We start from the raw sequence: 26605 nt of genomic DNA, 5'->3' as shown, positions 1-26605 counted from the left end.
AGGCTTGCAAAAGCATTTGTAAGATTCCACTCTAGCTCTTTCCTTTTGCCATTACCTTGAAACATATCCATCATATTCATCCTGACAGAGGATGAAGATGAGTTGAGCAGATAGGAGTCACCCAAGCCACCTAAGCTAAGGTAATTGTAGACCAGCTGATAAAGACCTTTCAAGGAAAGAAAACTACATATCACTCATGAACACAGATGAAAAGTTCTAAATAAAATATTAGCAAATAGAATCTAGTGATACATCAAAAAGATAATACATTAAGACCAAAAGGAGTTTATTCCAAAAATAAAAAAGGTTGGTTTAACATTTGAAAATCTCATTAATGGAAAAACAGAAAAACGTTTTGATTACCTTGATAGATGCAGAAAAAATATCTGATATATTCAACACCAATTCATGATTCAAAACTTATAGCAAACTAGAAATAAAATGGACTCTCTTAATCTAGTGAAGAATGACTACAAAAGCCTATAGCAAACATCATTTCAAATAGTGAAGCATGGAATTCTTTCTACCTGAGTTTGGGAACATGGCAAGGCTGCCTCCTCTTACAATTTCTATTCAATATTACAGTGAAAGTCCTAGATAATTCAATAAAGAAAGAAAAAAAGTATAAAAAGTGGAAAGAAAGTAGTAACTTTATGTGATTGCATATATTTAAAACATCCAAGGGAATCTACAAATTCATTATTAAAATGAATGTGTGAATTTATGAAGGATGCTAGATGTAAAGTCAACATACAAGGCCAGGTGTGGTGGCTCACACCTGTAATCCCAGCACTTTGGGAGGCTGAGGTGGGAGGATTGCTTGAATCCAAGAGTTCAAGACCAGCCTGGGTCAGTGAGACCAGAGAGACTCCTTCTCTACAAAAATTAATTTAAAAAATTAGCCAAGTGTGGTGATGCCTGCTTGTAGTCCCAGCTATGTGGGAGACTGAGGTGGGAGAAATGCTTGATCCCAGGTGCCACTGCACTCCAGCTTATGGTGACAGAGCAAGGCCCTGTCTTAAGACAAACAAATGAACAAAAGTCAATATACAAAAATTAGTTATGTTCCTATATACCAACTGCAAATATTTAGAAAATGAAGATCTTCAAATGTCACTTAAAATAGCATAAAAATATATCAACTACATAGAAATAAAACTAACAAAAGATGTGTAAAACCTGTACACTACAAACATTGCTAAAAGAAATCAAAGAAGACCTCAGTAGAGAGATATATTATGTTCATGAGTTGGAAATCTCAACAATTTTAGATATTGTATGTGTGTGTGGGTTTGGGGGTGTGTGTGTATGTAAATTGCCAAGATGATTCTAAAATTTATATGGAAATTCAAAAAATCTAGGAGAGCCAAGATAGTTTTTAAACAAAGAAGTACAAACTTGGAGGACTTATACACAAGTTCTCAAGAGTCACTATAAAGCCAGAATAATTAAAACCGTGGTCTGGACTTAAGTATAGACAGTCATAATGAAAGAAAAAGCCCAGAAACAGACCTATACATATATGTTCACTTTATTTGCAATAGATGCACCTCTGCAATTCATTGGTGGAAATTATGCTCTTTACAATAAATGGTACAGGAGGAATTGAGAGCTAGGTGAAAAACATGAACCTTAATACTCTATATCTTTACAATTAATTGGAGGTCAGTCATAGACCAATATATTGATAGAGGTGTTGGTTACATGCATATATATACTTAGGTATAATATCATCAAGATATATACTTGATTAGTGCAACCTACCATATGTGTTATACCTCAATAAAAATGTGGTTATAGATGCATGCATATATAATGTACACTTATATCAGGGCATATGTATATACAGATAATTTTATATATCTTTTTTACTTCAACTTTTAGGTTCAGGGGTACATGTGGAGGATGTGCAGGTGTGTTACATAGGTAAACATGTGCCATGGTGGTTTGCTGTACAGATCATCCCATTCCTAGGTATTAAGCCCAGCATCCATTAGCTATTCTTCCTGATGCTCTCCTTCCCCCATCCCCTCCCTCCCCACAGGCCCCAGTGTGTGTTGTTCCCCACAGTGTGCCCATGTGTTCTCATTGTCAGCTCCCACATATAAGTGAGAATATGCGGTGTTTGGTTTTCTGTTCCTATGTTAGTTTGCTAAGGATAACAGCTTCCAGCTCCATCCATGTCTCTGCAAAAGATGTAATCTCATTCCTTTTTATGGCTGCACAGTTTTTCATGGTGTTTGTGTACCACATTTTCTTTTTTGTTGTTGTTGCTTTTTAAGTATTAAATAATCTTTATTTGATATTACACATAAACCACACTAAAATGCCTTTAAATAAGTAAAAGGAACCATCTTAATTACAGGGAATTCTAATTAGATTGGCATAGTTAAGGCCAACAATACAAAGAAAACATTGCTACCTTATCTTCAACCCTTGCCTTTAAGAGGCAAATAAACACAAAATACAGGTGAATCTTGCTTGGTTCTGAGACAGTGAAGGAATTTCCCCAGTATTTAAATATATTCACATAACCAGTCATATAAATCTAAATATAAACCAATATAAATATAAATATAAAACCACTCTCCAATAAGTTTTAAGATGGTACTCACCATCTTAAACATTATTAACAAAGTCTAATCATATCTTTAGAAGGGGTAAACAGTGATAGCATTTACTGAATTGGAATTACTGTTAATATTCAAAAACCAAACTTATTCATTTAACCACAAGCCAGTCTTAGTTTTAAATCACGACTGCCCAACAAAATATTCTGACAGTCATTCATAATCTGAACTCTGGTGTATGAGATCTATTAAATTATGGTACACCTAAAAAAGTCATGAGACATTTCTGTTTTGCAATATAAGGCAGTGGCCAATTATTACTCCCTAGCAGCTTTTTTGAGATAAGTTATCAAGTCTGCCCTTTCTGCCTTCTTCTTAATGCTGGAAAAGATCATTTTTGTTCCAGGAATGTACTTCCTGGGATTCTCAAAATACTCCATCAGTGTATCCTCTCCCCAGGTGATGCCTTTGTTCTTATCTGTGTCTATGTAAGATAATCCAATGGCCTGACCTGTCTTTCAACCAAAGAGACCATGGAGATTAGGCCCAGTCTTGTGCTTGCCTCCCTTTTCCATGGTGTGGCACTGGGCACACTTCTGAACAAAAATCTTCTTGCCTTTCTCAACATCTGTCTTTCTCAACATCTCAACATCTCTCAAATTCTCTCTTTCGTCACTGGCACTACAAATGTTCTCGCTCAGAAGCCACACGTCCCGCTCTATGTACCACATTTTCTTTATCCAATCTATCATTGACTGGCATTTAGGTTGATTCCATGTCTTTGCTATTGTGAATACTGCTGCAATGAACATATGTGTGCATGCATGTATTTTTATAAGACAATGATTTATATTCCTTTGGGTATATACCCCATAATGGGATTGCTGGGTCTGATGGTATTTCTGCCTCTAGGTCTTTGAGGAATTGCCACACTGTCTTCCACATGGGTTGAACTAATTTACACACCCACCAACAGTGTAAAAGCATTCCTTTTTCTCCACAATGTTCCCAGCATCTGTTGTTTTTTGGCTTTTTAATAATAGTCATTCTGACCGGCATGAGATGGTATCTCATTGTGATTTTGTTTGCATTTCTTTAATGATCAGTGATGTTGAACTTTTTTTTTCATATTTTTGTTGACTGCATGCATGTCTCTTTTGGGAAGTGTTGTTCAGATCCTTTGCCCACTTTTTAATGGGGTTGTTTTTTTCTTGTAAATTTAAGTTCCTCATAGACTCTGAATGAGGTATTACCAGTGAAGGCTGAGAAACAGCAAAGATGGCAGCCAGTTCCTTCCTTTGGAAGCTCTATCCCAGGGGGATACTGACCTGTAGCCAGCCCACACATACCTGCAGGAGGTGGCTGGAGACCCCTGTTGGGCATTCCCACCGTCAGGAGGCATTGGATCAGGGACCCATCCAAAGAAGCAGTCTGGCTGCTTTGGGGTGGAGCAGGTGTGCTGCATTGTGGGGGATCCTTCCTCCTCCGGACCACCTGTATTCTCCAAAGCCAGCAGGTTGGAGTGGCTGAGTTGACCAAACTGCAGAGATGGCAGCTGCCCCTCCCGCCAGGAGCTCCATTTCAGGGAGAGATCAAAGCTCTGTCCATAGAACCGTTGCTGGAGTGGTTAAAGCCCCCACAGGGATTCCTGCCCAGTGAGGAGGAATGGATTGGGGTCCTGCTTAAAGAAGCAGTCTGGTCATGATCTGGCAAGCCAGCTGTGCTGTGTTGTGGGGAACTCTTCCTTGTCCAGACTGTCTGTATTCTCCATAGCTGGCAGGCTGGAGTGGCTGAGTCTATGAACCACAGTGATGCTGGCTGCCTCTTCCCACCTCCCCGGGAACTCAGACCCATCTGAGGTGGATTCCAACCCGCTGCTGTTGGCAGGCTAGGATTCCAAGCCAGTGGGTCTTAACTTGTGAGGTTCTATGGAAATGGGGCCTGCAGAATGACGCTGCCTGGCTCCCTGGATTCAGCCCCCTTCCCGGAGATATGTACGGACAGATTTCCTACTGTGCTGAAGATCCCGGGGGCTAGAGTGTGTAAAACTCCTGGGTTTCTGTGTGTGCCTGAGCAGCTGATGTGCCCAGACTCCATACAGGTCTGTGTATCAGACCCACGGCCCTGGTGGCATGGGCTCACAAGGAATCTCCTGATCCATGGCTTGCAAAGATCCATGGGAGAAGCATGGTTTCCCGGGCAGGACTGCACACTCACTCACTGCTTCCCTTGGCTGGGAGTGGGGGTTCCTTTGGCTCCATGCCACCCTTGACTGGGCCATCGCACCCTCTGCCTGCTTGTCTTCATTCTCCATTGGTCGACTTGTTCATCCAGTCAGTCCTAATGTGAGAACCTGGTTGTCTCAGTTGAAGGTGCTGAATTCCCTCGCCCCTTTTCATTCCTCTTTGTGAGCACTGCAGAGTGCAGCTGCTTCTAATTGGCCATCTTGCATCACTCTAAACATTTCTTTTTTAGCCTTAGTTCTTAATTCCTATAGTCCCTCGTTTATCACCAGTTTCTTGATAAAATAATCTGTCCACGTTCTCCAGTCATGGGATGATGACTCAGGCAGGGGATCCAGGACATTATCTGGGAAGTAGCTGAACTTGCAGCCCTGTCCTGTCCGGAACTGAGTTAACACACTGCAGAGAGGTACTCCTTCCACCTCTCGGCAACTGATGCCAGCCCTCAATAATTACATTTTTATTGAGGTATAATAAATATTGTAAATTACATAAAATTAAACAATGATCCTTTCAGCTGGCATTTCACAGTAAACAGCATTATATGTTTGAAATTAATTTAGTCATCCACAGAGCCTAAAGTAGTATGTCCTCACTATAATTTAGGATCTCAACCTAAGAATACACATTTTGGTTACAGCATCCCCATCCTTCTTCCCTATGGTAGACTATCAAAAACACCCACAATTTATAATTCCTTCCATCAAGTGTTGGAGTTTATTTTCTACTCCTTGAATCCAGACTGGTAGTGTAATTTGCATTGTCCAATAAAATGGGGTAGAAGTAATATATAATTTTGAGCCTGGGCCTGAAGAGGATTTGCATTGTTTTGTTGCCGCTCCTGGGACTCTTGCCTCTGCCGTCATGTGAACAGGCCTGAAGTAGCCTACTGGAGAATGAGAGACCACATGGGGCCATTCAGCCAAGTCAGGTTATTTTCTTCCCTTTCATTTAAAAAATCTGTTTCCTTCATTCTTTAAAAATATTTTTAATTGACATATAATACTTGTTCATATTTATAAGGTAGAGAGAGATATCTCAATACCTGTATACAATGTGTAATGATCAAATCAGGATAATCAGCATATCTATCACCTCAAATATTTATCATTCTTTGTGTTGGGAACACTCAACATCCTCTCTATTTAAAAATATACAATAAATTATTTTTAACTGTAGTCACCCTACAGCACTATAGAACACCAGAACTTATTCCTATCAGTAAGCTTAAATCTGATATTTCTTTGTTGATTTTCTGTCTAGATGATCTGTCCAGTGGTAAGAGTGGGGTGTTAAAGGCCCCAACTGTTACTGCATTGGAGTCTATCTTTCCCTTTAGACCTAATAATATTTGCTTTGTTTATCTGAGTGCTCTAGTATTAGGTACATATATATTTACAATTATTATATCTTATTGCTAAGTTGATCCCTTTATCATTACAAAATGACCTTCTTTGTCTCTTCATACAGTTTGACTTAAAGTCTGTTTTATCTGATGTAAGTATGGCTACCTCTGTTCTCTTTTGATTTCTGTTTGCCAGGAATATTTTCTTCTATCCCTTCACTTTCAGTCTGTATGAACCTTTACAGTTGAAGTTAGTTTCTTGCAGGCAGTATACAGTGGGTCTTTTATTTTTATAATCTTGGCAGCCAACTCTATATCTTTTAATTGGGAATTTGATCTGTTTACATTACATTCAAGGTTACTATTAATAGATGAGGCTTTATCCTGTCATTTTGTTCATTTTTTTTTTCTGGTTGTTTTGTATATCCTTTGTTCTTTTCTTCCTCTATTTTTTTGTAATCTTTGTGGTTTGGTCATTTTCTGTAGTGATAAAGTTTGATTCCTTTCTCTTTCTCATGTGTATATCTGCGCTAGCAGTGAGTTTTATACTTTTGTGTGTTTTCACAATAGTAATCATCCTCTTGCTTCCAGATGTAGAACCACCTTAAGCAGTCCTTGTAAGGCCAGTCTAGTGGTAATGAATTCCTTCAGTTTTTGCTTGTCTGGGAAATTCTTTATTTCTCCCTCATTTCTAGGGATAGCTCTGCTGGGTATAGTATTCTTGGTTGACAGTTTTTTCTTTTTTCCTTTCAGTACTTTGAATATATCATCCCATCTCATTGTCTACTGACCTGTAAAGTTTCCACTGGGAAATCCACCGTTAATCAAATGGAGGTTCCCTTATATGTGACTTGATGCTTTTTTCTTGCTGTTTTTAATATTTCCTTTTTTTTTTTTTGGATACAGTCTCAATCTGTCACCAGGCTCTAGTGCAGTGGTGTGATCTTGGCTCACTGCAACCTCCACCTCCTGGGTTTAAGCAATTCTCATGATTCAGCCTCCCAAGTAGCTGGAACTACAGGTGCATGCCACCACACCCAGCTAATTTTTTTGTATTGTTAGTAGAAATTGGTTTCTTCATGTTGGCCATGCTCATCTTGAACTCCTGGCCTCAAGTGATTCACCCGCCTCAGCCTCCTGAAGTGCTGGGATTACAGGTGTGAGCCACCTCACCTGATGAATATTCCCTCTTTTTGACTTTTGACAGTTTGACTATCATGCACCTCAGAGAAGACCTTTTCGGGTTGAATCTATTTGAGAACCTTTGAGCTTCCTAGATTTTGGTCATATCTCCCAAGTCTGTTTTTAAATCTCTTGATTGTATTTTTCTTTTTTTTTTTGAGACAGGGTCTCGCTCTGCCACCCAAGCTGGAGTGCAGTGGCACAGTCTTGGCTCACTGCAACCTCCACCACCTGGGTTCAAGCAATTCTTGTGTCTCAGCCTCCCAAGTAGCTTGGATTACAGGCATGCGCCACCAAACCCAACTAATTTTTGTATTTTTTAGAGACAGGATTTTGCCATTTTCATCAGGCTTTTCTTGAACTCCTGGCCTCAAGTGATCCACTGCCTTGGCCTCCCAAAGTGCTGGGATAACAGGTATGAGCCACTGCACCTGGACTCTTCATTGTGTTTTTTATTTTATTCCTTAAATTCTTCAGCTCCAAGATCTCTGTCTGGTTTCTAATGACATATATATCCTGTTGAATTTCCCATAAGATCATAAATTGTTTTTCTAATTTCATTGATTTGTCTATCTGTATTCTCTCGTATCTCATAGAGTTTCCTTAAGATCATTATTTTGAATTTCTTCTTAGCCATTTGATATACTCTTACAATTTAGAGTCTGTTAATGGGGAATTATTGTGTTTCTTTGGAGGTGTAATATTTCCTTTTTTCTTGTGGTCCTAAATTGATTTTTGCACATATGGGGTAACAGTTGCTTCTTCCAATGTTAGGGAGATTTCATAGAGAAATACTTTTTCTAATAGCTATCTCTTATAGTGTTCATTGAGTAGGGTGCCAGTGAGGACATGGCCAAACACTGAGAAGGTGACCCCGGCCAGCTGACCCCCCATGGTGGCTGCCCTGTGTTGGGCAGTTGTTCCCAGCCTGAGCCTGGGCCTGGGGCAGGGGGCAGGAGGAAGGGGGTCTGCAATGGGGTGGTTGCCCTGCTGGAAGCTTCTAGCATAAGGGGTCACCTTAATGGCAGACAAGTGGGGAGACTGTCCGAGGTGCCTAGCGCCAAGATGCTGGGCGAGGTCTCCAGGGAGGTGTGCAGAAGGGGAGGGGCTGTGCACTGCTCCTTGGGTGGGACAGAGCAGGGACAGGGAATGAGGAGGCTGAACCTCGGGGCCAGGATGGCCAGAGGAGGCTGGGTGGGGTAAGGGTGCAGGCAGGTAGGGAGCGTGTGTCTGAGAGGAGGGCAGTGTTGCTGGGGGAGCCAGCATGCCAGGAGGGTCAGGGAGGCTGGAGAGGAGGAGAGGGGTTGGAGTGGGGGTGGGAGGGGGGTTTCTGCTCAGGAACTCATTTCCTGCTTTGTGATGTCCTCAGGTTTTAAGTTGCCTGTGAGGAGGATCCTGATCCTGCAGGTGGAAAGGCTGACGGTGGCAGGTGGGGGTCCCCAAGCTGCCCCCAGAACTGAAGGTCAGGCGAAGGCTGCAGGGTGGACCTCAGCCCTGAGGCTCACCTCCCTCTTGGCTTCTTAGGGTGACACCTTTTCCTAGGAGCTCCCAGCGGGGCAGCCATCCCAAATCCAGGCCCATTGCCTCCTGCCTCCTTCCCCAGCCTCACTCAGGAGCCAGCTGGCCAAGGTCACCTTGCCTGTGATAGGCCAGTGTGGTCCCAGGTGGGGCCCTGATGCCTTGTCTGAGAGACAGGGAGGAGCAGGGGCCCCAGCTCCAGAGACTCTCTGCTATCCACACCCACAGACCCTCCCCAGCCCCCCAGCCTCCCAGCCTAGTAGGGCAAGGGCCCAGGTGGTGGCTCTTTGTGGCCCCTGCTGTGAGTCTCCTTCCTGCTGTCAGTGTGCAGAGGGCCCCACATGCTCTGGGACCAAGATTACATTTTCACAAAGAAATTGGAGAAATTACAGCAAACATAGTTCAGCCACAGCACTGAAGGGGTTCCCTTTCTCTTTCTTCTTTTTGTCCCCTGTGAGTTCACAGTTACTTCTGCCCTGGCCATGTGCAGCCCCGAGTCTGGCATTGGAGATGGGTTTGCTATTTTGAGGGTGGAGGACGTGGCCCAGAAATAGTAGTAGAAGGCAGCTCTTGGTGTGGCCAGCTCCTTAGCATGACAGCAGACAAGAGAGAGAGCATGTGCAGGGGAATTCCCTTTTGTAAAATCATCAGATCTTGTGAGACTTATTCACTATCATGAGACCAGCATGGGATAGACCCGCCCTCATGATTCAATGACCTCCCACCAGTTCCCTCCCACAACATGTGGGAATTATGGGAGCTACAATTTGAGATTTGGGTGGGGACACAGTCAAACCATATCACTGTCTATGACTGCTTTCATGCAACAAAATCAGAGTTTAGTAGTTGCAACAGATTGCCTGATGCACCAAGGCTAAACTATTTACTAGCTGGCCTATTGCAGAAACAGTTTGCTGACCCCTGGTTTAAAGTGTTTATGTTATGATTCCTTTATACTACAAATTGTAGAACAAGCCCTTTATCAAAGATAAAGTACACATTAATTTTTAGCCAATTAGATCAGAATTATTCCAAATCTGTAGAACATGAATTCCCAGGAATGGGCATCATAACTTCAAGTTACAATCTGAGCATGGTGGAAGTTGGAAAGAAAATGCTTGCACAAGGGCAGGTCACTCCTACCCTGCTCTCATCTCCTTCCTCCACAGCCCTGCCTCACCCACTCTGTGTTGTCCCAAGTACCAGGGTCTTTGTCTTGCTCACTTTTAGGAGGTCTCTCTCCTCCCACTAGAACATGAGCTCCTCACTAGAGGAACGTCTGTCTGCCTCACTCTTTGTCCCATGGGCAGCAAAGGCCCAGCTTGGGTCATGGACCAGATGAGGAATAAGCCCAGATATGGAAGGACCGGCTGTGAGTTCCAGGTCATGATCCAGCACACTGGCTTTTGGAGGCATAACTTCACCTTTCTTTTCAACAGTAGTGAATTTCCCCCTCCCCTCCTCACCCTCTCTGTTTTTCAGTTTTTTAGCTGATATCTATAATTTAGAAAGCCATAAATACGAACATAGATGAAATATTAGAGGGTGGCAGTCTGAGAAAAGTGTGGACAAAGAGGCTCTCACTGCCTTCAATAGGTCTTAAAACCACTTTCGTCTCCACGCAGCCTCAGCCCAGTGAAACTGATTCATTGACCAAATTGGCCATTTAAAATTTAAAAGCCTAAGCTCTCTCTGTTCAGCTCCCTCCTCTCCAGATTTGTGGGGCCGCAGAGAGGCACTCGGGGTGTCTCTAGTTTCTTTTTTAAGGATGATCTACAGTGAGGCAACAGGCCCCTTCTTCCTGGAGAGCACACACTTGCCCACAGCCACAGCCTAAAGCGGGCGGCCATGCCAGGCACTGGCTCTCGGGACCACAGAGGGCACCTTTGCAGGTGCTGTCCTAGGAGCCCATCTGTGGGGATGACCTCCCCTCTGAGCTCCTGTCCTGGTCATTTGGAGGAACAAGGACTGGCGGTGCTTCCCAGGAAGGAAAAAGGTGGAGAGCAGCCTGGGATCCCAGTCCATGGCAGCAGCTGCATGAGCCAGGGCTGCTCTGACTAGCCTCAGGGAGGCTGAGAGTGCCCGACCTCTTCTTCTGAAATCATCTTGCTGTCCTGAGCAGAGTTACAGCACTGGGCAGGCCTGGAGGCTGATCCCAAAGGTGACACAGGAGTAGGCATGAGCCTCCTGTGCAAAAGAGTTTTATGGCAACCAGAGGATGCAAGGGTGGGGCCGCCCAAGAAAGAAGTGGGAGGGAGCCGTTCCTCCCCAGGTGGGCAGGCGATGGTGAATGATCAGTCCCCAGGGGGAGTTTAACTGCAGGGAACTCCTTCCCCGGTCACCTGGGCCCTGGCCTTTTCTGCTAGGTAAGCAAGCTGCCCCAGCAGAAGTCTGCAATCTAGAACCATGAGACTTCTTCAGGCTGCAAGAGGACACCTGGGAGAGGACATGAGAAAAGGGGACTAGAAAGTGAATAGGTACTCCAGAGCTCCTGTTCTAGAACATTAGGGCATCCACCAGCCCAGAGTGAAGCTCCCAGGGGACCTCAGATGGGAATAAAATTGGGAGTGAGAAATGTCTGGAAATGTTGTAGCTGCAATCAGGGTTCAGTCTGAGACAAGGATTTATGGCTTAGCCTGAGATCAAGATTCAGGCTTAGTTTGAGATCAGGATTCAGGGCTCAGTCTGAAATCAGTATCGGGCTCACTCTGAGATCAGGATTTGGGTTTTGATATGGTTTGGCTCCAGGTCCCCACCCAAATCTCATCTCAAATTGTAATCCCCATGTGTTGAGGGACAGAGGTGATTGAATCATGGGGCAGTTTCCCCATGCTGTTCTTGTGATACTGAGTGAGTTCTCATGACACTCATGAGATCTGATGGTTTTATAAGTGTTTGGAAGTTCCTCTTTCACTCTTCTCTCTCCTACCACCTTGTGAAGAAGGTACTTGCTTCTCCTTTGCCCTCCTCCATGATTGTAACTTTCCTGAGTTCTCCCCGCCCCCAGCCATGTGGAACAGTGAGTCAATAAAACCTCTTTCCTTTATAAATTACCCAGTCTCAGGGAAGTTCTTTATAGCAGTGTGACAATGAACTAATACAGGCTTAGTCTGAAATCAGGATTCAGGCTTAGTCTGAGATCAAGATTCAGGCTTAGTTTGAGATCAGTATTCAGGCTCAGTGCGAGACCAGGGTCAGAGCTCAACTTGAGTCAGAATTTTTAGGGCTTAATCTGAAATCAGGATTCAGGCTCAGTCTGAGATCAGGATTTGGACTCAGTCTGAGTCATACCACGACTTAGGTTCAGTCTGGGAACAGGACTCAGGCTCTGTCTGACATCAGGATTCAGGCTCAACCTGAGATCAGGGCCCACCCTTAGTTAATTAGGAGGTCTAGTTTCAATTTGTGCGCAGGATAGCTTTCCTCAGTGTGAAGTGACCTAGCTGTCATTTAATTCAGGAACCCCTACCTCTGCCCTCCTAGAATGACTTGTCCTTCCTGAGCTTGCTCCTCCGAGCTGTTTCTGTTCCCCCTGCCAGGTCACTCTTCCTGGGCTGGATGGAGGCAACCCATAGGTCATCACCTCCTTTTCTCAGCACACCCTGCCCCTAGTCTGCCTGAACACTGGTCCCCTGTGAGCCCTGCATCCAGCACGGCTGGCACACAGGAGACTCCCCAGGTGTCCACTGAGCACCCATGGGTCCCTGGGAACCACGGGTTAGGTGAGGGGCTTGCTTGAGACAAATGAGACAAAGAGGGAGCGCAGCCACGAAGGGCTCCCTGTGGGAGGGGGAGCAGCAGCATGATCCACCAGAGAGCCCGTGAGCCAGGACATCCAGCCACGCATCCCAGGCTCTCTGTTCCAGGCCAGCTCCCGAGGAGGCTAACTTCATGGCACTTCTGCCCTGTGACAGAGACAGCAGGAGGTCCCAGGGCATTTGGCAAAGAGCTGTGGGCATTGGCAGCCTGAGGTCGGCCCTGTGTGCTGAGATACAGGGGGGGGCTCTACAAGTCCCAAGCCCTTGTCCTCCCGAGCCCCTCACCTCCAGGACAGCAGAAGGTCAGCCCATGCCCGGCCACACCCCCAACCCAGGCCCTGCCGCCAGGAGGCTGGCTGCTCCCTCTCCAGTGCCCACTCTGGATAGAATCAGGAGCCTCCCAGCCCCAGCCCCCTGCAAAGCCCCAAGTCTCCGTTTAATTACTCTATCTTATTTTGTAACTTTCATTACACGATAAGTGACATACTAAAAAACATCATTAAAATTTAAGCCTTTGTAATAACACCATTTTATTACATTTTGATGACTTTCTAACTGTGATACTCTATTATTCATTCCATGTAATTTTATGAAGACACAGAGATATTTAATATCTAATTATGGCACGGAGTGATCATGAAACCCGTCTCATGCAGAAGCGTGCTAAACCTGGTTCCCAGGAGCACCTGGTGCCCAGGGAGGGGGAGCCCGCCTCATCTAGGGTCAGGAGGGACCCACGAGGCTGCGGGGGCAGCAGTTCTGCTGTGCGCTCTCAAAGGAGCGTGGAGACGGATGGGAATTCTGCAGCCAGACCCACCGCAGCAGTCAAGAGATGTTTCCGCAAGGTGAGCTGGACATGCCTAAGGTCCTGGGGCTCCCGGGTGGTGGCCCTGGGTGGCCCAGTCTGTGAGGCCACTGCCTCAGAGAGGCCCCAGCTCCATTGGACAGCTCCCTGCAGGGGTGAGTATCCTCCAGCAGTGATTCCAAACCCCCAGGAAGGCTTCTGGGCTGGCCTGGACTTCAGGACATCCCACACGAGGCGCTAGGCAGAGTCTCTCCTCCCAGACTTTAACACCTGGGGGACCCCAGGGACTTCTAGTCTCCTAGAAGCAAAAACCTCAGACTAGAGAGTGCTCACCTGCCCTGCCTGAGGCCACCCTTCAAGTCATTGGTGGCCCCAGGAGAACTTAAGTCCCACACCCCTGCCCCCAGCAGACTGACCTACTGTAGACCTACCTTATGGGTGAGAGGCAGGCAGGTTGGGGAGACCTGCAGGGAGCCTCGTGGGGCAGGAGGGGAGCAAGAGAGGCGGACTAGAGGGTACACTCCACCGAGCTTCCCACCCTCCGCCTTCTCCAGATGCTGCTCGGACGATTCCCGCGGAGGGTCCCACACCGGGCCCTGCCTGCTCAGCATGCTTCCCTCCAGCCTGTCTTGTCTCAGGGACTGGCCTGAGAATTCCTCGGAGCAGAGGAAGGCCCTGGACCCCTAGGGAGGAGGAATTCTGAAACGCTGTTACTGGAGAGGTCCTCTCCCTTGCGTGGCCTGGGAGGTCCTGCTCCCGTGAGCCTTGGCCGCTGGCTGGTAACCCCACTCCCTCTGCTGCAGCACCCCCATATGGGCCTCCTCTCTGCCTGTTGTTGGATCTGTGGCTGCAGATCTTAGAAGGCTGAAATGGGTAGATGCGAGGCCTGGCAGCACTGTGGCCCCTCCTGGCCCCTGGGCCTCCTGCCTGGCACTTCATGTTTCTCTGAGTCCCTGCTGGGCCTCGGGCCTGCTCTCGGTCCAGGTCACTGAGCAGCACTCCACCCACTGCCACACCTGTCACGCGCCAGTGCCCTAAATGTGGTGTCTGGACATAGTCTCTCTCAGGGATGAGTTTCTGCCATCCTGAGGGGTGAGAAGTGGCATCTCATGGTGCCCCCTTGCCTCCCATAGCAGACCCATGGGACCCCAGCCCCAGGGGCCAGTGAGGTCACACTGGCAGCCTGGAGGCCCCAGCTGGCAGGGCCCAGGCAGCGTGGGTGGGGTCCTGGGGCAACTCCACAGGTCCAGGCAGCATCTAGTTGAGAACCCAGAACATCCCAAGGCAGGCAGGCAGGCAGGTCCTTGGCGACCCTCTCCATCCCCCAGCGACACGGACATGGAGCACTTGCTGCCTTGTGCAAGGACGGTAGTCCACGCAGCAGCCCCTGGCCCTCTGAGAAGTGCTGCCCATGGCGGCAGAGAGGTTCCGCCCCAGCCAGGATGAAGGGATGGGCCTTGGCTGTGGCCCTGTCAGCTCCAGGGCAGAGGCTCACCGGGTGAGCCGGGGGAGAGACAGCCGTGAAGCTGAGCGCTGGGCTGACAGCGGGGCATCTGGGGAGTCCGTGTCATCTCAAGGGGAATGGGGTGTGGCCGCATTTATTTCTGTAGCTGGGCCTGGGGCCTCTCTGGAGGAATCTTCTCTGCAGGAATGAAGTTCCAGCCACGTGGGGCTCCCACCTTCCAATCCCATGATTGAGTAGCTTTGCTCAAGCTCTGGCAAAACTTGATCATCCTAGAAATGAGATCGCTCACTTGTCCCACTCGGAGGAAGCTCAATTAACGGCGTCAGGCGCAGTCAGCCCTTCATCAGTGCGGGAAGGTGGCAGCCCTGAGCCACGCAGCAGTGCCAGGCCTGCAGTCCTGACAAGGGGGTGTAGACCCCAGCCCCGAGGGACCACAGACAGCCCTCTGACAGATGATTCAGTGTGGGACCACCGCAAAACCACGCAGGCTGGGCAGGCTGGGAACCTCCAACCTTTTCCCATTTGCCTAAAAGTAAGTGAACATAAAATTGAAAAATCTGAAAGAGGATGTCTGGGGTGATTCTGGCTCCATGCCATAGGCGTTTCTTTCTATCTGGAGGGGCCCAATGCTGCCTCCATGACATGGGGCTTTTTAACCAAGAGGTTCATAGGCAGGGGCCATGGCTGTCCTGGGGTTCATGCAGACAGGCAGGACCTGCCTTGTTCCAGGGTCCCCATGTCTGTCCCTACCTGCATCTTCCAGCACAACCTGCCTGCCCAGGAGCCCCTGACGGGAGCCCAGGGCCTCGGAGTCTCTCCCGTGTGACACCAGTGCTATGCTAGTGAGACCCCGTGCTTCTGGGACAGGCATGCAGGGCCGTTGGTGTGGGGGCTCAGCCCCTCTGCACTCCTGAGAGAGCAGCTAGGCTGCGTCCATCTCCTGCTGCCAGTGGCATCTCCTCTGCACCCTCCTCTCCCCTGCAGCACCACCTCCCTTCCCTTCTCAGGAGAAGGCTGAAGGAGCCATGGCAGCTGGATATGCAGCCACCCACTACTGTCCCCAGACCTGCTCCTGGTGAGGTGCTGCCTGTGAACAGGGGGTCAGGGCGGGCTCTGGCAGGGAAGGTTCCCTGGGGAAGGGCTGGAGAGGGGCCAGCCGGGGCCTGTTGAGGAGACAGTTCCCATAAGAAGTCTTAGCGGGCTTTTCAAGGCATCAGGCACAGCAGTAAGACAACTTTTATTTAAAATGCCTGAGCCTCAGTTTCCTCCTCTGTAAGTTGTTGATTCTCTGTCTCATACCCCCCAGGCTTTTTGCCCGTGCAGAATTCAATGGTTTTTAGTATATCTGCAAAGCTGCACAATCAAACCATTACCATTATCTGATGTTAGAACCTTTTCACCACCCTCAGAAGAAACTCCCATATCCATTGTGGCCACTTCCCATCTGCCCCAACCCCAGCCCCTGGCAACCACAAAGCTACTTTCTGTCTTTAACAGCTTTGCCTGTTCTAAGCACTTCGTATAGAAGGGGCCATTTGCTGTGTGGCCTTTGTGACTGGCTGCCTTCACCCAGCATGGTGTGCTCAGCCCCTGTTAGCATGTGGTTGGTGCCTCACTCCGCTGGTTGCCAAATCACATCGAGGGCCTCCCAGGCTCCTGCTGGGTTCCACCCAGTGGTTGCATCCTTCTACATTCCCGTTAGCGGCAGGTGAGGCTCCAATTCCTCCATGTCCTTGCCAACACTCGCTATTTTCTACAGAGAGCAGCTGGGGCTGTGACCATCTCCTGCCTCCAGGGTCCCCATGCCTGTTTCCACCTGCATTTCCAGCACAACCTGCCTGCCCAGCAGCCCCTAATGGGAGCCCAGGGCCTTGGAGTCCCTCCTGTGACCCTTCCTTTCCTCCCTCCCTCCTTTTAACCCTCCTTCCTTCCCTCCTACCTTCCTTCTCTCCCTTCCTCCCTCCTTCCTTCCCACCCTCCCTCCCTTCCTCTCTCCCTTCTTCTTTCTCTCCCTCTTGCCCTCTTTCCCTTCCCACCCTCCTTTTTTCCCTCCTTCCTTCCTTCCTTACCTCCCTCCCTCCTTCCTTCCCTTCTTCCTTCCCTCTTTCTTTCCTTTCTTCTCTCTCTCCCTCTCTCCTTCATTCCCTCCTTCCCCTCCTTCCCCTTCTACTCCTCCTCACCATCCTGAGGAGTGAGAAGTGGCATCTCGCTGTGGTTTTGGTGGATTCTCTAGTGACTAATGGCGTTGAGTCTTTTCATGTGCTTGCTGGCCATTTGCAGGTCTTCTTTGGAGAAATGTCTTTTAAACTCCTGTGCCCAGTTCCTGGTTGGGTTGTTTGTTTTTTTGATGCTGGTGTGTAGCTCCTAGGAGTTTCGTGAGACTTCAATGTGGGACCAAGGGGACCATCTTGAGCTAGCAGGAAGCCACGGAGCCAGGAGCCCTGTTCTCCTCCTTCAGATCCACCAACCCCAGTTCCTCTCTCCTCCCCTCCTCTGTCCCTGGCTCCCTCTCTCTCCAGGCTTTCTGAGGTTTGTCCACACTTTGCAGAAAAGTCAGGGTCGGACCCAACTCCAGGGTGGCCACTGACCAGGTGTGCGACTCTTATCACTGGGAGAGGGGTTGACACCTCTGACAGTGTCATTTGCCTGACAGTCTGAGAGTTGCCTCAGACCCCAGGCTCCCTGAAGGGGCAGAGAACACAAATCAACATAGAGATAGTTACCTGCAAAGCCACTGAGGGAGAAGTCAAAGGGCTGATGAATGCTGAATGGCTTCCAGACATGCCTGACATCAGGGAGGAACGCTGGGCCTCAGCTCGCCCCCAGCCACCCTTGGTGCTGCCTCCAGGGACACTGACTGGGTTCTGTGCCTGGGGGCCCAGGCGTGTTTGAGCAGACAGCTTTCCTATTCCCAGATCCCAGGAGAGGCGGGTGGGAGATAGCTGGGTGGAGAGGGCGTATCCCCGATCCCCAGGTGGAGGAGGCCTGGGGAAGGCCCCATGGAGGGTGGGGACTGCTCTTGGCATCCTCTCTGCCCCTGCTGCTCCCACAGCCTCTTCTGAAGTCATCTACGGCTGGGAAGCCCCTTCCTGTACCCTTACCAGGAAACCATGGAGGGCCACTCTGGGGCCCTCTTGCAGCCAGGGCCAGGGAGACCTGCCCAGGGTCACATAGTCACCAGAGGCAGACTTCCAGCCCTGTGGATCCCGCAGCCAGGGGTGACCACCCAGCCCTGACTGTTGCTTGGACGGACACCCACGACCTTTCCCCTGCACAGGCGCTGCAGGCCTCCCACACCCATCTTCACAACAACCCTATTAGGTAGTGATTCCCACCACCACTTTACACCTGAGAAAACCAGGGAACAGAGAGGTCACGTACCTGCCCAAGGTCACACAGCATGTGCCTCCAGGGCTGAGATCTTGAGCCCTTGCTATGAGCCCTCTTTTAGCCCCTCCAGGCTGCTGTGACTGTGTGTCACACACTCGCGGGTTGTGAGCGACAGACATTTATTCCTCACTGTAACTGCGTGTTACACACTCAGGGGTTGTGAATGACAGATATTTATTCCTCACTGTAACTGCATGTCACACACTCGGGGGTTGTGAGCGACAGACATTTATTCCTCACAGCCCTGGAGGCTGCAAGCCCAAGATCGTGGCATGGCGCATCTGGTGTCTGGGAGAGTCGCCTCCTGGCTTCTCCATGGCGTCTCCTCACTGTGTCCTCACGTGGGGAGCAGCAAGTGTCTCACTAGGCCCCTTCACAAGGGCACAAGTCTTGTTCCTGCAGCTCACTACTCATTACCTCATCACCTCCCAAAGCCCCCACCTCCTAAGACCATTACCGTGGGGGTGAAGATTTCAACACAGGAATTCTGGGGGACTCAAATATTTGGTTCATAATGAACCCTGTGCCCTGCCCGAACACTGACCTCCAACCCAGGGAGGGAGCCTTTCCCAGTGGGAGGAACGAAATGAGACCAAGAACCACAAGGAGGCCTCCTCCCCTCACCCAGACAAAGCGAGAGGCCCATCTCCGAGTGCCCACACTTCCCTCTGCCACGGAGCCGCGAGATGAAGCTGTCCTGTTTCGGATTCCTTCACGCACCCCTCACCTCACTCCTTTCATGCAGGAGGAGGCTGATTCGGGCTCGGATCCCGTTCTCACTGCCCGGGGACCCCCAGGCCTAGGATGTCACCTTTGGCGTAGGATGTCATGTGTGCTGTGGTGGGCAGATTGAGATGCTATTGGAGCCGGCCACTCAAATGTGACAGACAAGGACAAACAGCCTGGATGACCTCTAGCTGCAAGGACTTCTGTGGACAGTGGACATTCCCGGGATAACAGAGCTGTGAAAAGGGGCCGGGTGGGGGCAGGGGGTGCCAAGCCTGCAGGGCTTGTTCACATGAGCAGTGAACAAGGTGCTGGTCAGAGACCCTGCCCATGGCAGGATCTCACCTGGGGCTCCAGCGTCACGTGCTGGGTAGAGGCTCTCAGCCCATCTGCGGACAAAGCCCGGGCTCCCCACTGCTGGGAGAGGGGCTTGGAGGGCAGGTGGGCTACGGGGCCTGCCTGGGAGGGGCAGGGGTCTGGAGGGCATCCCGAGAGCAGCATTGAATGTTGGGGGTGTCCTTCCAGCAACCCACCTGTCCCCTCAGCTGGGACACCCATTTCCAGGATTGAGGGGAGGGTTGGGTGAGCGGTGCCTAAATGCCCTTTCCTTCCTTGGGGCCGTCCTTGTCCCTTTTCCTCTTCCCTTCACCCTCACCTCTCCTCCTCCCAGGATTCTAAGGGGACCCCTGAGGCCCCCTCTGGCATGCCCTGTGCAGCCCTCTCCACTGGAGGGGACAGGGTACGGAGCAGTTGACTTCTAGTTACTCCGAAGGGAGATTATTCTGGGTGGGCCTCCTTGAGTGGGCAGAGCGCTTCCAGCAGGGACCCTGCTAGCCCTGGAGGAGGAGACCACCCTGATGGCTAAGCCTCACAGAGCTGCCAGCATAGGGGACACTCAGGAGGAGCTGTGTGCTGAGCCGGTGTTAAGAAGGCCTCTGCCGTCCCCAGAGAGCCAAACCGTGCCTCTCTGCTTGTTTACAACATGGCCATAGATGGAGGGACAGGAGCAGGGGGCAGAGGCCTCTCTCCTGGGTGCCCAGCCCTTCCCTGCCTGCAAAGTCAGGGCCCCAAATGGTCCCCTTTGCTGGGGCCCTCCAGCAGTCTCCTTCACAGGCCCAGGCCCTGGCTCTCCATCCCGGCCAGGCCTGGGTCAGACGGTGCCTGCTGCCTCAGCCCGAGGGCCCGGACACTCATGAGGGGGCCATCTCCGGGCAGGTCACTCCCACTGTGGTCTTCCTCTTCCTTCCATCAGTGGCTTTCCTCCCTCTGCCCTTCCCCTCCCGCATGGTCCCCTTGACTGGCGTCCCCACCAAGGCCACAGCCACTGTCTGCCAGCACATGGTCTCCCTGCCAGGCGACTGCCCACGTTCCTGCCTTCGTCACCATCACTGGGCCTCGTGGGGCCTGCGGGGACCAGACGCCGTGGTCTTCCCCTCTGTGCTCAACGGCCTCACCTTTTGGGAAACCCCGCCGGTCACCTTAGCACCATGGTCTCATATTCCGTGGCTGAGCTGGCCCTCCTGATTCATGGAGGAACTGCATCTCTGGGGATCCCCTTGTTTTCAGTTTTAGGGTTATTCTTCCTGACTCTACAAACAACGCTGTGGGTAGAAACATCCTTGTTCTTACATCTTAGCAGACCAGTGCTTTCATTTCTACAGAAACAAGCACAAGGACTCTGTAAGGGGCCGAGCTGGGTTCCCTCCAGTTTCCTGCAGTAAAGCCCCTACCCTGGTATGCAGAGTGTGCTTGAGTTTGGAGATGGGGTCTCTAAAGAGGTAATAAATTAAAATGAGCTCATTAGGGTGGGCCCTGATGACTAGTGACCCTAAAAGAACAGGTGATTAGGACACCAGTGTGTGCACGCGCGCGCACACACACACACACACACATGCACACACATGAACAACCATGTGAGGACCCAGGGAAAAGACCGCATCACATTCCCAGGAGGGAGGCCTCAGGAGAAAGCAGCCCTGCTGACACCTTGACCTCGGACCTTCAGCTGCCAGGAGCGTGAGAGAATCTCTTCTTGCCGTGTAAGGCGCCATCTGCGCTGCTGTGCTGTGGCTGCCCAAGTAGATACCACAAAATGGGATTTGGAGGTTAAGAAGCATAGACGGTGTTTCTTTGAACTGACATTCCTAGATAACCTTCCAAAAATGCTGCCGAATTCCGCTTCCCAGCAGCAGCGATGCACGCTCTCTCTTCTTCATATTCTCTCCCCAAATCCGTCGCGCTGCCCTTTTCTTTTAATTTGCGAGTCAGGTGGGTTTTAAGTGACAGCCCCTTGTGACTTTAACTTGTATTTCACCAATTATTGGTAATTTTGAACCTTTCTTATATGATGTTAGCCGTTTGGATTTACTCCTGTGAATGTGTATTTTTTTGACACTTTCTCGATTGGATTTTTTTCTCCTATCAATTCATAAGCACTTTTCATATCTTACAGATAATAGCTTTTTGAATGTTGTTTTAATCATAAATCATTTCTTGTGTTTTTTTTTGTTGCTGTTGTTTGTTTGTTTGTTTTGTTCTGTTGCCCAGGCTGGAGTGCAATGGTGCAATCTTGGCTCACCGCAACCTCCACCTCCCGGGTTCAAGCAATGCTCCTACCTCAGCCTCCCAAGTAGCTGGAATTACAGGCATGCACCACCACGCTCAGCTAATTTTGTATTTTTAGTAGAGACCGGGTTTCACCATGCTGGCCAGGCTGGTTTCAAACTCCTGATCTCAGGTGATCCTCCTGCCTTGGCCTTCCAAAGTGCTGGGATTACAGGCGTGAGCCACCACATCTGGCCCACTTTTTGTTTTTCTAAACTTATACTTTGGCTGTTGACTTGGTTGTAGGTATCTATTCATAGATGAACTTTAAATTGTTTTATAGTTCAGCGTGTTTATACTATCTTCTAAGAATTTCTGAGTTTTCAGTCTTGCTTAATGAGGAATCCTTACCCTAGATGGCATGGTCTTCCAGATTTTCTTGCAGTAATTTTATTTTATCTTACTTCTTTTACATTTAAGTCTTTAATCCACTTAGAATTTATTTCTGATTAAGATGAAGGAGTGGATCCACTTTTATTTTCTTCTAGCTTGCCGCTGGGTGTGCTATTCCGATTAATTAAATGGTGCTTCCTTTTACCCTGAAACAAATGAAGCTTGGTGGTACCTTCTTGCTTATCCTGAGGCCATTTTCTGGTTTTCTGTCCCAACCCGTGGGGTGTTGTCAATGTGTGAACAGTGGCAGGGTTGTCTCATCTTGCATGAGTATTTATCCTCCCTTAAAAATGTCAACATTAATTCTACCCACCAAGACCACACCAAAACCCCCAAAACTCTGTTGGGAATCTAATGAAATGGCATTCGACTTAAAGATAAATTTCAGGAAAATTAACATTTTTAAATTGAAAGTTCTTATCCAGAAAAATGTGTCTGTTTTGTGTCTTTAAATAAGATTTTATCATTTTTTTCCATAGGGATTGTATTAGTCAGGCTCTGACCTGGAAACTGGAAATCTCTCTAGATCTTTCAAGCAGAGGGAATTTAATGCAAGGAACTGGTTGTAGGGGTTAATCTGTATGGTGGTGAGGATACTTCTACCCCAGGGCTGGGCCTGGAGGGTCAGTGTGGAGCATGCTCTAATCATATTAAGACTTCAGCCCCATCTGGGACCATGGAGAAAGGGGCTTTCAGGTGGGAGCCCACAACCACCGAGGAGACCCAGCTGCAGCTGGAGGTCCCACTGGAACAGAGAGAGGGAGAGGAGGGCTTCGTGTGTCCTTTCATCCCACCCTTCAATCTTGGGTCAGCACCATCCATTGACCAAATCTACTGGAAGACAGAGGGGAAGGGAGACTGAAGTATGGAGCAGGGCCAGACAGGAAATGGCTCCGAGTGGCAGTGAGCAGATGTGAGGCACACAGTTCCCGGGTCCTTTTCCTCTGCTCCCTAAGTAGCTCACGGTTTTGTCACTGTTGCGAACAGACTGATTCTTCCCCTTTCCGTTTCTAGTTGCCTATCACTTGAAAAGAGATAATGCATTGGTTTCTGCATAACTATATGACATCATCTCATCCTATCACATTTTATTTTTAATTCTTATTTTTAATACAATATCTGGGTTGTAATAACTAGTAGCTGTATCTTTTCCAACGCTTAAACTATATGTTTTATTTTCTTGGCCATTTGCATCTGCTTGAACCCTCAGTGCAATATCAAATAAGAATAGTGGGCCTCCCTGGCTAAGTTCTGGTTTTAATTGTATTAGTTTGGTGTTTCATGATTTGGATATCATCTGTGTCAGGTGGCCAAGTCATCCCTAAAGGGAGCATGGCTGCGGCTGTGAGGTCAGCAGGCCCTATTCCCATAGACCTGGCTGCCAAGAAGACAGTGCGCCCAAGAGGAATCAAGACAGTTTATGACCCACACAGACAGCAAAGCCATGAGCAGTGCGGTGTCAGGTCCCTGGGCCCCTACTCCACAGGTCGACTGAAACAGAAAGGTCAGGTGATGGCCGGCTTGAGTGGTGGGTCACTCTGCCATTGAGGAGTCCTCTCTAAACTACAGCCAAGCATTTGTACAGACTACACGGAAGCCGGCAGCTCCACAGGACAGGGGAGTGGTGAGGAAGAGCTTTGTGCTCAGTGGAAAGTGGGGAGATGGATGAGCAACCCTTGGAGGCATTCTCATGCGGATCGGGGGCTGTCCTCACTGACTCCTCCCCAGGCTAATCTCCCCTTGCTTCAGGAGGAATCATGCCCAGGACTCAGCTTAGACTGTGGCCAAGCCTCCTCTAGGAGGCCTGTAAGGAGAGGTGCAACGTGGTAGAGGCACCATGGGAGAGCCATTCCCCTGCAAATTGCTGCCGGGTTTTGAGATCTCTTTTGTGGTAGTTTCTTTTTAGTATTACTTTTCTCAAGACTTTTTTTGCAGGACCAATTGCTGAGTTTTCTCAAATGCTTTTTCTGTGTCTATTGATGGGATCATATGATCGATGGATATACTAAATTTTGTAGCTAGTTTCTTGGTATTGAACTCTCTTGTATTCCTGAAAAACGATACAGAATACTTGGTCATAGTGGATTTTTAGAAATATATTTCTGGATTCTATTTGCTAATATTTTATTCAGATTCTTTTTGCATGTATATTGTGAGTCAGTTTATAATTGTCTTTTTCTGTTCTCTTTTAATTATACAATTGAAGTTTCACTTATACAATTAAAATTTCCCATCTTTTCCCATGTCCCAGAATGTTCAAAATAACATTGAAATTATTTGTACTATTATGGAAAGAAAGCCAGCTTTGACTTGTTTAAACCTGGTGACTTTTTTTTAAAAAGAAACAGTATAATGGAGATATAATTTGCATACCATGTGAGTCACCTAAAGTGTACAAATTGATGTGTTCTAGTATATTCACAGGGTTGGGCAACTACCATCATAATCTAACTTTAGAATGTTTTTGTTTCTTATAAAAGAAAACCTTTATCCATTAACGGTCACTCATATTCCTCTCTGCCCACTTCCCAGCTCTAAGCAAATTCTAATCCATTTTCTGTCTCTATGGATTGGCCTGTTTTAGACACTTCATTACAAATGCAATCTTATAATATGTGGTTCTTTGTTACCAACTTCTTGCACTTAGCGTGTTTTCAAGGTTCATACCTGTCAACATTTTGTGGAATGTGTCAGTATTTTATTTCCTTTTTATTGCCAAATAATATTTCATTGTACTGATATAATGCATTTTATATATTCATTTATCCGTTGATGAATATTTGAATTATTTCAATTTTTGTCTATTATGAATAGTGCTGCTATGAAAATTTGCATGTAAAATTGTGGACATGTGTTTTCATTTATTTTGGGTATATACACTTAAGAGTGGAATTACCAAGTCATATTGTAAATCTATGTTTAACATTATAAGAAATCGCCAACCTGTTTCCAAAGCGGCTGCAGCATGTTGCAACCCCATCAGCAAAACAGGCTTCCAGTTCCTTCACATCCTCATCTGCAGCTGTCATTATCTGTCTTCTTGATCCTAGGCGTCCTCAGGATGTGGAGTAGAATCTGGTTGTGGTTTTGCTTTGTACTTTCCTGGTGAGGAAAGATATTGTGCAGCTTTTCATGTGCTTATTGGCCTTTTATATATTTACTTTGAAGAAATGTCTATTTAAGTCCTTTGTCCCCCTTTAAATGGTATTTTTTGTCTTTTTGTTATTGAGCTATAAGAATTTTTAAATATATAGTGGATATAAGGCCGCTACTAGATATATGATTTGAAAATATTTTCTGCAATTCTATGGTGGTGTACTTTTGCTTTCTTGGTGGTATTATTTGCAGCATAAAAGTTTAAATTTTGATTGGCCTAGTTTATCTATTTTTGGTTGATGTTTTTGTGCTCTTGGTGTCCTATTTAAGAAACCATTGCCTAACCCAAGGTCATGAATGTTGACTTTCATGTTTTCTTCTAAGAGTTTTGTAGTTTAAACTCTTTTATCTCATAGACATTGAGGTCTATGATCCATTTTGAGTTTTAGTTTTTGTGTATGGTATCAGTTAGAAGTTATTCATTCCTTTGCATATGGAAATACAGCTGTTCAAAGTCATTTATTGAGAAGACACTTCTTTCCCCCACTTAACCGTCTCAGCACCTTGTTGAAAACCAATTGACGATGAATGAAAACGTTAATTTCTGGACTCTCAATTCTATTCTATTGATTTGTATGTCTGTCTTCATGACAGTATCACATTGTCTCGATTACTGTCACTTTGTAGTAAGTTTTGAAATCAGGAAGTGTGAGTCTTTCAACTTTATCCTTTCTTTTCAATTTGTTTTCCTTGCTATTCTTAGTCCCTTGTGTTTCCATATGAATTTTATAGTCAGTTTGTCAATTTCTATAAAACAGTTGGGATTTTGATACGAATTGAGATGACTCTGCAGGTTGATTTGGGCAGTACTGTCATTTTAACAATATTAAATCTTCTGACCCATGAAAATGGTATGTCTCCATTAATTTTGATTGTTTTCAGTTTCTTTCACCAATGTTTACAGTTTTCAGTGTACAAAGTTTATGCTTATTTTGTTTAATTTATACTTAAGTATTTCATGTTTTGAATGCAATTATAAATGTATTTTTCTCCTAATTTTATTTTCAATGTTCATTTCTAGTGTACAGAAATACACTGATTTTTGTCTTAATATGTTAATCTTATATCCTTCAAATTTGTTTAAGCCATTTATTAGCTCTAATAGTTTTTATTTTGTGGATTCTTTGAGGTGTTTTTTGCATTCAACATAATATTATTTGCAAACAGAGATAGTTTTACGTCTTCTTTTCTAATCCGAATGCTTTTATTTCGTTTCCTTTCCTAATTGTCCTGGCTAGAAACTCCAATACAATGTCAAATAGAAATGGCAAGAGCAGACATCCTTGTCTTATTCCTGATTATAGAGGGCAAGGTTTTCAATCTTCCACCATTAAGTACGAAGTTTGCTGTAAGTTTTTTGTACATGCTTTTTTTTTTTTTTTCTGAGATGGAGTCTCTCTCTGTCACCCAGGCTGGAGTGCAGTGGCATGATCTCGGCTCACTGCAACCT

The 26605-nt window shown here is 47.3% G+C and overlaps 1 pseudogene; it reads right to left on the bottom strand.

Annotated features, from left to right (window-relative positions):
* Positions 1-2887: 2887 nt before the first annotated feature.
* LOC107968047 (cytochrome c-like) lies at positions 2888-3301 on the bottom strand (annotated as a pseudogene).
* Between the last annotated feature and the right edge of the window lie 23304 nt (positions 3302-26605).

Source organism: Pan troglodytes, chromosome 14 (genome assembly GCF_028858775.2).
Source record: "Pan troglodytes isolate AG18354 chromosome 14, NHGRI_mPanTro3-v2.0_pri, whole genome shotgun sequence".
Classification (NCBI taxonomy): Eukaryota; Metazoa; Chordata; class Mammalia; order Primates; family Hominidae; genus Pan; species Pan troglodytes.
This window is presented reverse-complemented; position numbering and strand designations above follow the sequence as displayed.